The sequence below is a fragment of the Rhipicephalus sanguineus genome, chromosome 9, assembly GCF_013339695.2.
Source record: "Rhipicephalus sanguineus isolate Rsan-2018 chromosome 9, BIME_Rsan_1.4, whole genome shotgun sequence".
Lineage (NCBI taxonomy): Eukaryota > Metazoa > Arthropoda > Arachnida > Ixodida > Ixodidae > Rhipicephalus > Rhipicephalus sanguineus.
The window spans coordinates 105486145-105499569 of NC_051184.2; positions in this window are offsets into that span (position 1 = coordinate 105486145).

Here is a 13425-nt window from a genome sequence, read left to right on the forward strand (position 1 = left end):
CAACTCGCCAAATTGTCAGTGTTATTTAATTTCGTTGTTGAGATTTAACGACGCCCTAGTGGAAGGCTCTGGAAATTTCGTGCAACGGGAGTTCGTTAACGTGCACCTAAACCGAGGTACACGAGCCCCAGGCATTTTCACCTCGATCGAAAATGCGGCCGCCGCGGCTACCATTCGAACCTGCGACCTTCCTGTCAGCAGTCGAGCACCATACCCACTAGACCACCGCGGCAGGTGGTGCAAATTTAAACGAAACGTAATGAGCACAGGTCAGTAAATGGCAGGCTATCGTAGAGAGCAGAAGAGAAGATAACAGGTGTGATCATCTGGGGGTGTCACAAACGAGCGCGTCAATAAAGCGCGCGCGCGGCCGCTTTCAAACGGGAGCTGGATAGTACGGCGCCCGACGCTCGCCCAAGAAGCGCGAACAACGAAAAAACAAGTAGCAAAATACGCCGACGCGCCGCGTCCTCCTCGTCCACTAGCAGTCTCAGATGAAACGCCCGGCAAAGCCTGGATCTTTCTGGAGGGAAAGGATGATGCATCGCCGAGCGACGCCGCCGCGAGTAGAAGCGGCGAGAAAAATCTCGAATGTTCCTTAACCTTGGCTGTATTGCACGTCGAAGAACCCTCCCCACGCGTCTGGAACCCGGGGAAGAAGGAATAAAAGCGTGCAACAACGACCAGCCAGTAGTCAATGAGTGAGTCAGTCGGCCCGGTGATGGTCAAGTTATGCTGAGCGTGGCTCCGTCAGCCAATGAAGACGTGCTTATGATGTTGTGCGGTCAGTCGATCTGGAAGAATCGGATGACGACGCCGTGTGAGCCGTGACAAGTTATGACGACGGAACGCAACGACAGACAGCGCTGGAGTTGGCGTGTTTCCTAGAAGAGAAGCATTCAAGTACCGCCCAAGAACTGTGGACTGGATACGCCGTTGAATATTCAGGACTTTAACCGCTCATGAATAGTTGTAATGCATGAGATTGAATTTGTAGCGCGTGATCTGTTCGTTTAGTTCCCGTTGTGTTAACAACATCTGTGTTACATTGTGAAGTTGTAACTGGTACCAGCCGAGTGTGCATATGTTTGAGATGTTTGTATTGCCTTAATTGAGAATATATTTGCTTTGTAGTATCGACTCTCTGCTCTGACTCGGTCTTTGGACCTCAACCGGCGTTCGCTTGTGCACTAAAAGGACCAAGTTTAAATTGTCCGCGCTTTCGTGGTGCGTTTTCGGAGGGCCGAGACGCCGGCCCTTGGAATCCGCCCGGCGATTGCCATCCCCATGAACGGGATCAGTGACAGGGAGTATAGCAGAGAATCAGCCGGAATAATTCAAGCACACGATCACTGTTTAAGAAAAAGCCAAGCAATACCAGAGGACTTCGCGAAATAAACATTTTTATGACATCATGGTTTCTTTGCATAAAAATGGTTGCGCATTCGTTCGCAAGCTCATCCATGGTTGCAAAATCAAGCAATCTTGCCCTTAATGTGATTCAAGGGGTCGCTGCAGTGCTGAATAATTCAAAACTTTCGCTCTTTGTTAAGACATTAAATGTTGAACTGATAGCATGATGCAGTGGCGATATCTATAAAATGACGGCAAAGGTTATTGAAACAGGAAAGCCTAAATTAAGCAATTAATTTAGAAAGATGGCGCCGCTGCCGCTTAGGCGCCGAGGGTACCAAGAGAGCATTGATTACTGCTTGTGTACACAACCTTGATAAATGAACAGATCGTCGCTTGGCTCATTTCCTCGATGTATTCGCTTATATTTTAACGCTGCAAACACATTCGTGGTGTAAGTGTTGTCCTACTGGCACAAACTTCGCGGGCATGTGAAGCCCCCTAGCGCAGCTTTAGATTTAGAGGTGTGAAGAGACGTGAAGACAAAAGACGAAGGTCAATAAGTCGAAAAAAATATATAGGTGTGAGCGTAATCCTTGCCTTGGCTGTCTGGTAGCTGCGCTCGCATGTAGGCATTCGTTTGCCCTGGTTTCATGCAATTCACGCGAGCGCTATCTTTCAAAGAGCCGAAGCAACAAAGCCACAATGATTATTGATATGCTCTCTATGGTGTGCCCTTCCGCGACATCATCATCATCAGCCTGTCTACGCCCACTGCAGGGCAAAGGCCTCTCCCATGTTCCGCCGATCAAGCCGGTCCTGTGCTTTCTGCTGCCACGTTATACCTACAAACTTCTTAATCTCATCTACCCACCTAATTTTCTGTCTCCCCCTCACGCGTTTAATCAGGACATAATCAGGAAGAAACGTTCATAAGAAGCTCACCTGTTGATTCCCTGAGCCGTGCTTACCTGGTCTGTTCCCGGCACTTCGTGGGAGCTGTCCTCTAAATAAGGTCTCCAAATATTATCTCGCCTTTTTTCCTCTTTTCCTTCGTCGGCCATATTCGTGCGTTCTGGTATAAACTGTGCAGAGGCTTAAATTCAACAACTCCGTAGTACTACTCCGATGCTTCTTCAGTATGAACACGGGCAACTGTGCCTTCCAGCACTACGAGCGCAGCCTAGCGGCCACAAAGCATCGCTGTGCGCATGCGCGGCTGGATTAGGCTTCTCTTTACGTGCATAAAACCGTTCGAGAGCTGGCATGTTGTCTTCTAAATGTTCATTGCTTCAGTGCACAATTGCGAGAACATAGGACAGATATGCGCATGCGACTGATAAAAACCTTGCCAGAGTAGAATTGTCTTCATGTCTGTTCTGTTAGCGCTACTCTCGTGCAACATCTCTCAGCAACAGCAGCATGCTGCACATTCTACACAAATAAATTTCCGTGTGGGCGTAGGAGTAATATCTTTTCCTTCTGGCTTTCTATCCTAGTTGGTTGACTCTGCGACGATATGCAAATAGACCACAATGGTAAGAGGGAGCGCAATGACGTGCCGAGTCATTATTAGTAGACCCTCGTTGATGCGTTTCCGATTCGCACGATTTTCCCGTGCCAACGTTCACGATATTTTTATGAAGCGAAACTGCGCGATGTTTTAGTGAATTCGGTTTGTACGTTTTTCCGGGTACTACGTTTTTTTTTCATCGCACTTTTTTTTCTCAGAAGAGCAATAACGAGGTTCTGCTGCATTGCTTAATGAATACATGAAATATCCGGGAACGCGGGATGTCGCTGGAGCCAATTTTTCTACAAGTGGTCTTGTTTTCTTCAAGTCAATCATTGCCTTGTGAAAGACTTGAAAGCTTCAAGACTTGCACACGAACGCAGACTTGAAGAGAAGTCTGCCTTAAACAAGATTTTAGGGCTTCAAGACTTGCAGCATAAGGCAGACTTAAAGAAGACTGTCTTGACGAAGACTTTAAGGCTTCAAGACTTGGAAAAGAAAGGAGACTTCAAGAGCAGTACCTTGAAGAAGACTTAAAGGCTTCAAGACTGGCAAAAGAAGGCAGACTTGAAGAAGATTTCGAGGCAGTTGCTGCCTTGAAGCACGAAGACCCAAGCTTTGCTTACCCCAATATCCCTGATAGCACGAGGGACCTAAAGTTTCCCTTTCTCTTTCTTTTTCGGAATTTTCTTTTTGGTTTGCTGAATAATAATATTTTTATGTCTCCAAAGCCCACCAGGCGCCCAAGCAACCCGATACAAAAAGGGAATTTTATTTCAGGCGGCGACGTTGTGGTATCCGTGGCGTATTATGCTCCAGCCCAAAAGACAACATGCTTTAGAATGGATGAAAAAATGAAAGTGATGCGATAACGTGCTCCTCACGATGGCCTGCCCTTGGTCCCCGGCTTTCCGGGAGTAGATATGGGAAGTAAACAGTTGTTGGAATGCAACATTAATGGCTTTCAGGCGCCCTTATCGTCAAAACTCTGCGTAGCCTTAACCCGGCTGTTTAAAAAATCACGACCAGGTCCGACTAACTAAAGGTATTGGGCGGACTTTGCGGCGGCCCTCTAGGTTTTGAGGGGTGGAGGAGGGAAGCCCCCCTCTACCGTCCGTGTGCACGCCTATGTTCTGCACCACAAGTGATCCCAGAGAGTTTCGACAGCTGATTATCAAGCTTTTGTTTGTTGTGTTAATCGTCTATCTTAAGTCTGCACTGACCACCTGTGGAAGTTCAAGTGACGTGGTTTCATCTTGCAGGACCAGTGACTTATAAAACCGTTTGTTGGTGAAACAAAGGTTGTCCGCGTGATTGCCGGATTTATTGCGATGCCCCAGATGCATATTGACCCGCGAGGCCTCGAGTTTCATGTTTGCGCGAATGTCATGTTGCAGCAACATTGCATACAAAGAACATTCTTTTTCGGTGTTTCTCGCACATCATCATGGAATCTACTATAGAATTATTATTGCGATAGCAATTATATGGACAGTCTCGGCTGAATATTGCCGTCGCCCGTCATGCACCGTATATGTATAAGTATAAGTATAAATATATATATATATATATATATATATATATATATATATATATATAATCCCCAAAGAAAAATAACTCAGCAAGAATGCTTCCGAAGCGCGGAATCGAACCAGGGACCTCTTGCTCCGCAGCGAGTGGCGCTATCCACTACGCCACGAAACGCAGATCCTCCACGTAGCTAACGGCGAGCGTTATATACACACCATTTACCGCTGGACGGACTGAGAGACGCTAGGCGCTTATAAGCGTTTCTTCATTACCAGCGAGATGGCATTAGGAGCGCGATGGGTGGATTTAAAAGTCGTCGGCGAGCGCGCTCGCTTCTTGTTATGTTTGCGCAGGGAGAACCTTGCCCTTCCGCTGTCTGCTAGTGCGGTTTTCTCGTGCTGAGGGGAAGAGGGATGTTTCACGCTTTCACCGTGATGTCCGCGCTCATGTTACGGAGCGTACGAAAGTCACTCGAGCTCAAGGGACGCCGCTAAACGAACAAACAGAAGATGAGCGCGAACTATCAAGTGTCACAGCTCGACAGTTGAAGCACGCTAGTTTCCTTCGCTGCTTCGGCCGCCTTTGCAACAGGAGCGCTGTTCAAACTGAGAGTATCCATTCGCGAGCCTCACTTCGTATAGCATTAGTTTCTTGCTATCGCATTCATTGCTTCGCCCTTGCGGCGAAGCTGTGACTTTTTTTTTCATCCTGGTCAGGTTCCGAAGTCCGATCATCCACTTAGGACAATGCGTGGCCTTTTATACTGGTATAAATAAGCCGATTACAGATTGGGTTATATGCTGGTATTGAATGCTTGACCAAGCTGTCGCAGATTTCTGTACATTGCTTTTTGTGTCGTGTCTTGTAGCGTTATATTTGTGCAACAATCATTAACCAAGGGATAGACTAACCTACTATTTCTCTTTCAGACTGAGGCTGAAAGAGGAATTGTAGGTTAGCCTACCCCTTCAAAGAAAGTACTCTGAAGAAAACTTAAAGTTAACAGCGCGAAATGAACACATGGCTGACAGGAAAAACACGGGACAAGCGCTGGCTTCCAACTTAATTTTTATTGACAAGAATGCTCTGATACATACCCGAGTGAACAGTAAAACAAGCGGTGAAAAAAGGTGAAAACAGAAGCAAAGATACGAAACAACTAATCATCAACTATCACTGAGCCTGCTACGTCGACTCGCGCATCCCAAAAAACAGAGCTTCCTGTCTGACAATGCAACTGATGGCTTGCTTACGCGCGTGCTCCTTCCACGCGCCATCTGAGCTGCCTAACACGATTATGCGCTCTTGCTCTTCTTTAATCTTATCCAAACTGTGGTCCTTTCAAACTGTGGAGTGCACCCACACGTGGTCACGTGGAGCGCCAGGAAGCCATATTTGCCCTTACGAACGCTATTGGCGTGTTCTCGTAAGCGCTCGTTCAGGCATCTGCCCGTTTGGCCCACGTAGCACGCGCCGCAAGACAATGGGCCCTTGTAAACCACGCCCTGCGCACAGTCGACAAACTGCGTCCTGTGCTTGACCACGCACTGTTTCCCGCGCCTCTTCACGGGGCAGGTCCTGTTAGCCAACAGGGCCAACTTGTCCGGAGCACTGAAAACCACTTTCACTTTGAGGCGTTGTCCTATTTTGTTTAGGCGATGTGACATCGATTGCATATATGGAATGACCGCCAACTTTTCGCGCTTTTCCGCTGTGGTGCGCTCTTCGTTACTTTTCACCACTTGTTTTACTGTTCACTCGGGTATATATCAGAGCATTCTTGTCAATAAAAATTTAGTTGGAAGTCAGCGCTTGTCCCGTCTTTTTCCCGTCCCCCGTGTGTTCATTTCGCGCTGTTAACTTTGTGTATGCAGAACCAACTAGCCCAGTCAGCCATTGAAGAAAACGACTACCTTTTACAAACCTTCCATAAATAAAATTCACGGCGGGCGTGTTTCTAATTCATTGTTCGTTATTCATTATATCTATCTCACTCAGAAGAGGTATGCGAGCTTACAAGGAGGGGTGAGAGAGTAGCAATTACTCGCTCATAGAATAACATTGATTAAATACATACCTGTAATCAATGTATAACTTGGTTACAACTAATGAAACGCATTAGAGATCAATGTGTTTGATTAAACATCAAGCGCTACTATTCACAGACGCGCGCGTACTCTACGCCATCGTCTGCAAAACGTTTTCAATAATTTTCGAAAGAATAACGCAAGTTAAAAGCGAGATCATGACTAGAGCTACGGAGGTACTGAAATATCTGTTAAATTTCTCTGCAACACACTTGTAAAATGGCTCTCTTAAAGGCGAAGGCGGTACCACCAGAAGCAGTACTCTTACGTGAGCGCTAATTTAAAGACGCATTGAAGTCGTATACATGCCCAGCCAATGTAACCGTAGCTAACGCGTACGATCACTGATAACACAGGAAAGAGTCTTTCCTACGTGAAAGCAATAAAAATCTAACTATAGTAATGTTATTGGCACGGCTACCAAGCATCAAGTTGGTTTGCCAGGATATTCATTGATATAAATGTATTCATCGCTAATAAAAAATATCACCAGGCGAACAGTCAATGAAATCGTGGCAAACGGTATAGGAAGCTGCTTTTCAGAAATTTATTAGGTTATGAAATCTTAAGCGTAGGAACAAATGCGCTCTGCGTATTGTAGGCATGCTTTATAGTATAACATTCTAATATACGGACTCACTTTGCCCACTAGGCATACATTTACCATGCACATAAGTATAAGCACAACTACGCCCCGTAATTTCGTCCAAATTTAGATGCGTAATACAGGGCTCGCATTCTGCGCTTTCTGCGCCTAACGTGATTTTGCACTGCCTCCAGGATTGGGGGCATTGCAAGCTTTCTGCTCCTCACCTGGTCTTGCAGTGCCTCCGTGATAGGCCCAGTTTTCACCAAGCGACTAGGTGAAGTGATCACGCCATGAGATGTGACGCCGATATATGACTGATTCGAATTTGTAGGCGCAAAGAAGACACGGACAAGAAGGGAGACACACACACAGGGCGCCCTGTGTGTGTGTCTCCCTTCTCGTCCGTGTCTTCTTTGCGCCTACAAATTCGAATCATGCATTACCAACACGCCCAGTTGCTCACCCTCACATCGATATATGACGTCATGATGACGTCATCACGTCATGATAATTTTGTGTATCACTCGTGTGCACACGGACGGTCAATTTCCGCCTTTGATGAGGCATCGAAGGCTTTTTTTTCTGAATTGATAGCAGTGTCCGCGCGACATTGCGCTGTCAATTACACCTTAATCCGCGTGGTTCGCCGTAACAATATCTAAATTGATTTTGTTATGCAAACATTGCAATAGCTAAATTTGAAAGACAAGGGCAGATAGTTCTGTCGGCATATATTGCCACGCCCACTTCTTGTTTTATTTTGAATTCTTCGGGTTTGACCAGCAAGGACGTTTATCAACGATCCACGCTGTCCGCAAAGCAGTGTTCGAGAAGCTTTTCGATTGTAGTAGATCGTTTTGCTAAGATTGCGCGCCGCCCGTGAATGTTCTAGCTTTGTCGAGAGATAATGCCGCCACCAGCGATATTGCTGGAAAGTTCGATAGCGCCTGTATAAAAGCCGACGCGCTTGACCGCTTGTCAGTTGATCGACGGACGACGCCCTGTTCGCCGTTATCATTGTACAGCGTGTATCGCTGTAGTTCTAGTTCTCATTTTCCGGCCACAAGTTCGGCCAAATAAACAGTTTCATCCTGCAAACGCCGACTGCTATCTTCGTCGTCGTCACGACCACGTGACATCTGGTGGAGGTGCTGCTTCTTCCATGATCCGGACACCCCCGCGAAGCGCTGACCCAAGCCCAAGCCGCGACGAGGACGACGGCAAAGAGAGCCCGGATCGTCGAACGAGCCGCAGGCAGAAGGGACTGCAGCCAGAGTACGGGCTCCTTCTCGAAAAGCCAGGCAGGCCCAGATCCCAACATCGACCGCAGCGACGATGACTGACCCCGTACAGCCTGCGCCGATCCTTCTCCGGCAGCCCAAGGAGCCGCCAACCTTCCGCGGGTCGTCATTCGAAGACCCGGAAAGCTGGCTCGAAGCCTACGACCAAGTCGCCCATTTCATTGGCTGGAAAACCGAAGACAAGCTACGACATGTGTACTTTGCCTTGGAAGACGCCGCTCGTACCTGGTTCGAGAACCAAGAGCGAACCCTGACAACGTGGGACATATTTCGCGCCAGGTTCCTCACCACGTTCACGAGCGTCGTTCGCAAAGAGAGGGCTGAGGCTCTGCTCGAGACCCGCGTGCAGATGCCGAACGAAAACGTGGCGCTCTTCGCGGAAGAAATGACCCGGCTGTTTCGCCACGCTGACCCCAATATGCCTGAAGAGAAGAAGGTTCGTTTCCTCATGCGAGGAGTAAAGGAACAGATCTTCGCTGGACTTATGAGGAATCCACCGAATACCGTACAGGAATTCGTCTCAGAAGCCACGACCATCGAGAAGACTCTAGAAATGCGCACCCGCCAATATAATCGCCGATCAATCCAAGACAGCCCCGCTGTTCATGCGCTCGGCTCCGACGACCTGCGCGAAACAATCCGAGCGATCGTGCGAGAGGAACTGCGCAAGCTGTTGCCCTCACCCCCGCCTCAAGCGGACTCCATCGCAGACGTCGTTCGAGAAGAAATCCAGCAATCGCTGGGCACCCTTGAACCGCCACAGCCTCAGCCGCAAGCCTTGAGCTACGCTGCTGCAGCCCGATGCTACGCTCCCCCGCCGCGCCCGCGTCAAGACACCGCATCGATGCAGTTCCGTCGCCAGACACCGCCGCAATCATCGACGCCCTACCTCCCGCCTGGCGGCCAGCACTACACCCCGAGGAAGACCGACGTTTGGCGCGCCCCTAACAACCGCCCGCTCTGCTACCACTGCGGGGAGGCCGGCCACACGTACCGCCGCTGCCAGTACCGACAGATGGGGCTACGCGGATTCGCCGTGAACGCGCCGCGCCCACAGCCAGGCGAACGGCCTCGCGACATCGACAACTACCTCACCGGAACACAGTGGCAACAACAATGATCTTCCCGCTCGCTGTCGCCCGGCCGCTACATGTCACCGCACCGCCGGCAGTACACTGGCCCAAACCGGGGTCGGTCGCCCAGCCCGTATCCGGAAAACTAAGGGCAGCAACCAATGGAGGTGCGGTTGCTGAACGACGAAGCGTTGAAGATCCTCCGCCGTCGACGACGACGCCGCGACGAAGTTCCGAGCCCCCGCCGCACGCCGAACGACGTCCTGAAGACGAAACTTTGCGACCCGTGGAAGCAGATCTGACGACGCAACGCGGAAGCAGCGGTGCAAACCGTCGTAGCCGTGACTCGACGCCGCGACGGACACGCAACGCAAGACGGCGGACTAGCGACCTCGACGTACTATTCGACGGATACAAGGTTACCGCTCTCGTCGACACTGGGGTCGACTATTCCGTCGTCAGTGAGTCATTCGCCGCGAAGTTGAAGAAAGTTAGGACTGCTTGGGAAGGTCCTGAAATCCGCACCGCTGGAGTTCATTTGATAACGCTGGCTGGAGTCTGCACAGCAAGAGTCAGCATCAGTGACCGAACCTATCCTGCGAGCTTTCTTACCCAGCAGCACTGTACCAGGGACGTGATACTTGGGATGGACTTCCTAAGTGAACACGGTGCCGTAATAGACCTGAGATCTGAGTCAATAACACTAACCTCAGAAAAAGCGCTGCCGCCACACATGACGCCAGGGAAGTCCGCATTGAATGTGATAGAAGAGCACGTCACCATTCCGCCTCTCTCCAGCATCATCATTTCCGCCGGCACCGAAGAACACGCAGACTTTGAAGGTGTCATAGAGGGCGATCAGCACCTACTTCTCAACAGTCAGATTTGCGTTGCAAGAGGCATAGCCGAGCTGCGTGATGGCAAAGCAAAGGTAGTGCTGACAAATTTCAGCCACGAATATAGGCACCTCAACATTGGTACGACGGTCGCCTACATCCACGAATTCGTGGAATCCAGCAATGCTCTCGCCCTCTTCGATGCTACCGAACCTGCTTCGACGAATCGACGAAACCAACCAGTATTCGACGTCAACCCGAGCCTCCCGAAGCACGAGCAAGACCAGATAAAAACCCTGCTCCTACAATTCAAGGACTGCTTCTCGTCGTCGTCAAGAATTCGACAGACCCCAGTCGCGAAACATCGCATCCTAACAGATGAAAGTGCACGGCCAGTCCGTCAGAGCCCGTACCGAGTTTCGACGCGAGAACGCGAGGCCGTCAAGAAACAGGTCGACGAAATGCTACGCGACGACATCATCCAGCCGTCCAAGAGTCCGTGGGCGTCACCTGTGGTTTTAGTGAGGAAGAAGGATGGAACCCTACGTTTTTGCTTCGACTATCGTCGCCTGAACAAGGTCACGAAGAAGGACGTGTACCCTCTCCCACGAATAGACAACGCCCTAGATCGACTCCACAACGCCAAGTACTTTTCGTCGATGGACCTCAAGACCGGCTACTGGCAAATCGAAGTCGACGAGAGAGACTGAGAAAAGACAGCCTTCATAACACCAGACGGCCTGTTTGAGTTCAAGGTCATGCCCTTTGGTCTTTGCTCGGCGCCCGCGACTTTCCAACGCGTTATGGATACAGTACTGACCGGCTTGAAGTGGCAGACGTGCCTTGTGTACTTGGACGACATCGTTGTGTTTTCCTCAAACTTCGACGAACACCTTCGACGCCTTGAAGCTGTACTTCAAGCAATCAAGACCTCCGGACTCACCCTGAAGCCTGAAAAGTGCCGTTTCGCGTACAAGGAGCTCTTGTTTTTGGGTCACGTGATCAGCAAGAATGGTGTTCGCCCGGACCCGCGGAAAACATCTGCCATCGCTGCCTTCCCGCCACCCGCCGATAAGAAGGCTGTACGCCGTTTTCTCGGCTTGTGCGCCTACTACAGACGCTTCGTCAAGGAATTTCCACGAATAGCCCAGTCACTAACGCACCTGACGAAGACCGACGTGCCATTCAAGTGGGGAACGGCGCAAATCGAGGCATTTCAAGAACTTAAACGACGCCTTCAGATGCCTCCAATACTAGCGCATTTCGACGAAGACGCCGATACGGAAATCCACACCGACGCAAGCAGCCTACGACTCGGCGCCGTCCTCGTGCAGAAGACTGACGGGCTGAAGAGGGTCATCAGTTATGCTAGCCGGTCGCTATCAAAGGCAGAAATCTACTATTCCACAACGGAAAAGGAGTGCCTGGCCATCATCTGGGCTACATCGAAGTTTCGCCCCTACCTCTACAGCCGGCCCTTCAAAGTTGTGAGCGACCACCACGCCTTGTGTTGGCTAGCTAACTTGAAGGACCCTTCCGGTCGCCTCGCACGGTGGAGCCTACGACTGCAAGAATTAGACATCCACGTCGTTTACAAGTCCGGAAGAAAACACTCTGACGCCGACTGCCTGTCTCGTGCCCCCGTGGACCCGCCGCCGCAAGACGACCAGGATGATGACTACTTCTTGGGAACCATAAGTGCCGACGACTTCGCTGAACAACAGCGATCCGACCCGGAACTCAGAGGCCTTATGGAATACCTCGAGGGCGCGAACGCCATCGTTCCGAAAGTGTTCAAGCGAGCACTGGCGTCGTTTTTCTTACGCAACGGCGTTCTCCAAAAGAAGAACTTCTCGCCACATCGAGCCAAGTACCTTCTAGTGGTGCCTCCAGAATTGCGACCAGAAGTCCTCGAGGCCCTGCACGACGACTCGGAAGCAGGACACCTCGGTGTTTCCCGAACGCTGGCAAGAGTACAGGAAAAGTAGTACTGGCCGCGCCTTGCCGCCGACGTCACTCGCTACGTAAGGACATGCCGAGACTGTCAGCGACGCAAGACACCGCCAACAAGACCAGCGGGCTTTCTTCAGCCGATCGAGCCACCGCGGCGACCGTTCCAGCAGATCGCGAAGGACCTCCTGGGGCCGTTTCCAACGTCGACTAGCGGTAATAAGTGGATCGTCGTAGCTACCGACTACCTGACCCGCTACGCCGAAACAAGGGCCCTACCTAGAGGCAGTGCTGCCGAGGTAGCGAAGTTCTTTGTTGAAGACATCGTTCTGCGTCATGGCGCCCCAGAGGTCCTCATCACCGACAGAGGTACGGCGTTTACAGCGGAGCTGACTCAGGCGATCTTGAGGTACAGCCAGACAAGCCACCGCCGGACCACTGCCTACCACCCTAAAACCAATGGCCTCACCGAGCGGCTAAATAAGACCATCGCCGACATGCTGGCCATGTACGTTGACGTCGAGCACAAGACGTGGGATGCCATCCTTCCGTACGTGACCTTCGCATACAACACCGCTGTGCAAGAAACGACGCAGATGACGCCGTACAAGTTGGTCTACGGACGGAGCCCGGCAACGACGCTCGACGCCATGTTACCAAACGTGACCGACGAGGAAGACATCGACGTGACCACCTACTTACAACGTGCCGAAGAAGCTCGACAGCTCGCCCGCCTGCGCATAAAGACCCAGCAGTACACAGACAGCCGTCGCTACAATCTTCGACGACGCTTCGTGGAATGCCAGCCCGGCGACCGTGTTTGGGTCTGGACGCCGATACGCCGACGTGGGCTTAGCGAAAAACTCCTTCGGCGATATTTCGGGCCATACAAGGTTCTTCGACGTCTCGGCGCTCTTGACTATGAGGTCATCCCGGACGGCATTACGAACTCCCAGCGACGCCGCGCACGACCTGAAGTCGTCCATGTCGTGCGCCTTAAGCCGTTTTTGCGCGTTAGCGAACCTGGGGACTCTACTTTTCCTTTGTTATTGTAATTTATTTATGTATGCACTTGTTTTTTTCTCTCTTCTTTGTTCTTTCACAAGCATCGGGACGATGCTTTTTTTCAGAGGGGGGCAATGCCACGCCCACTTCTTGTTTTATTTTGAATTATTCGGGTTTGACCAGCAAGG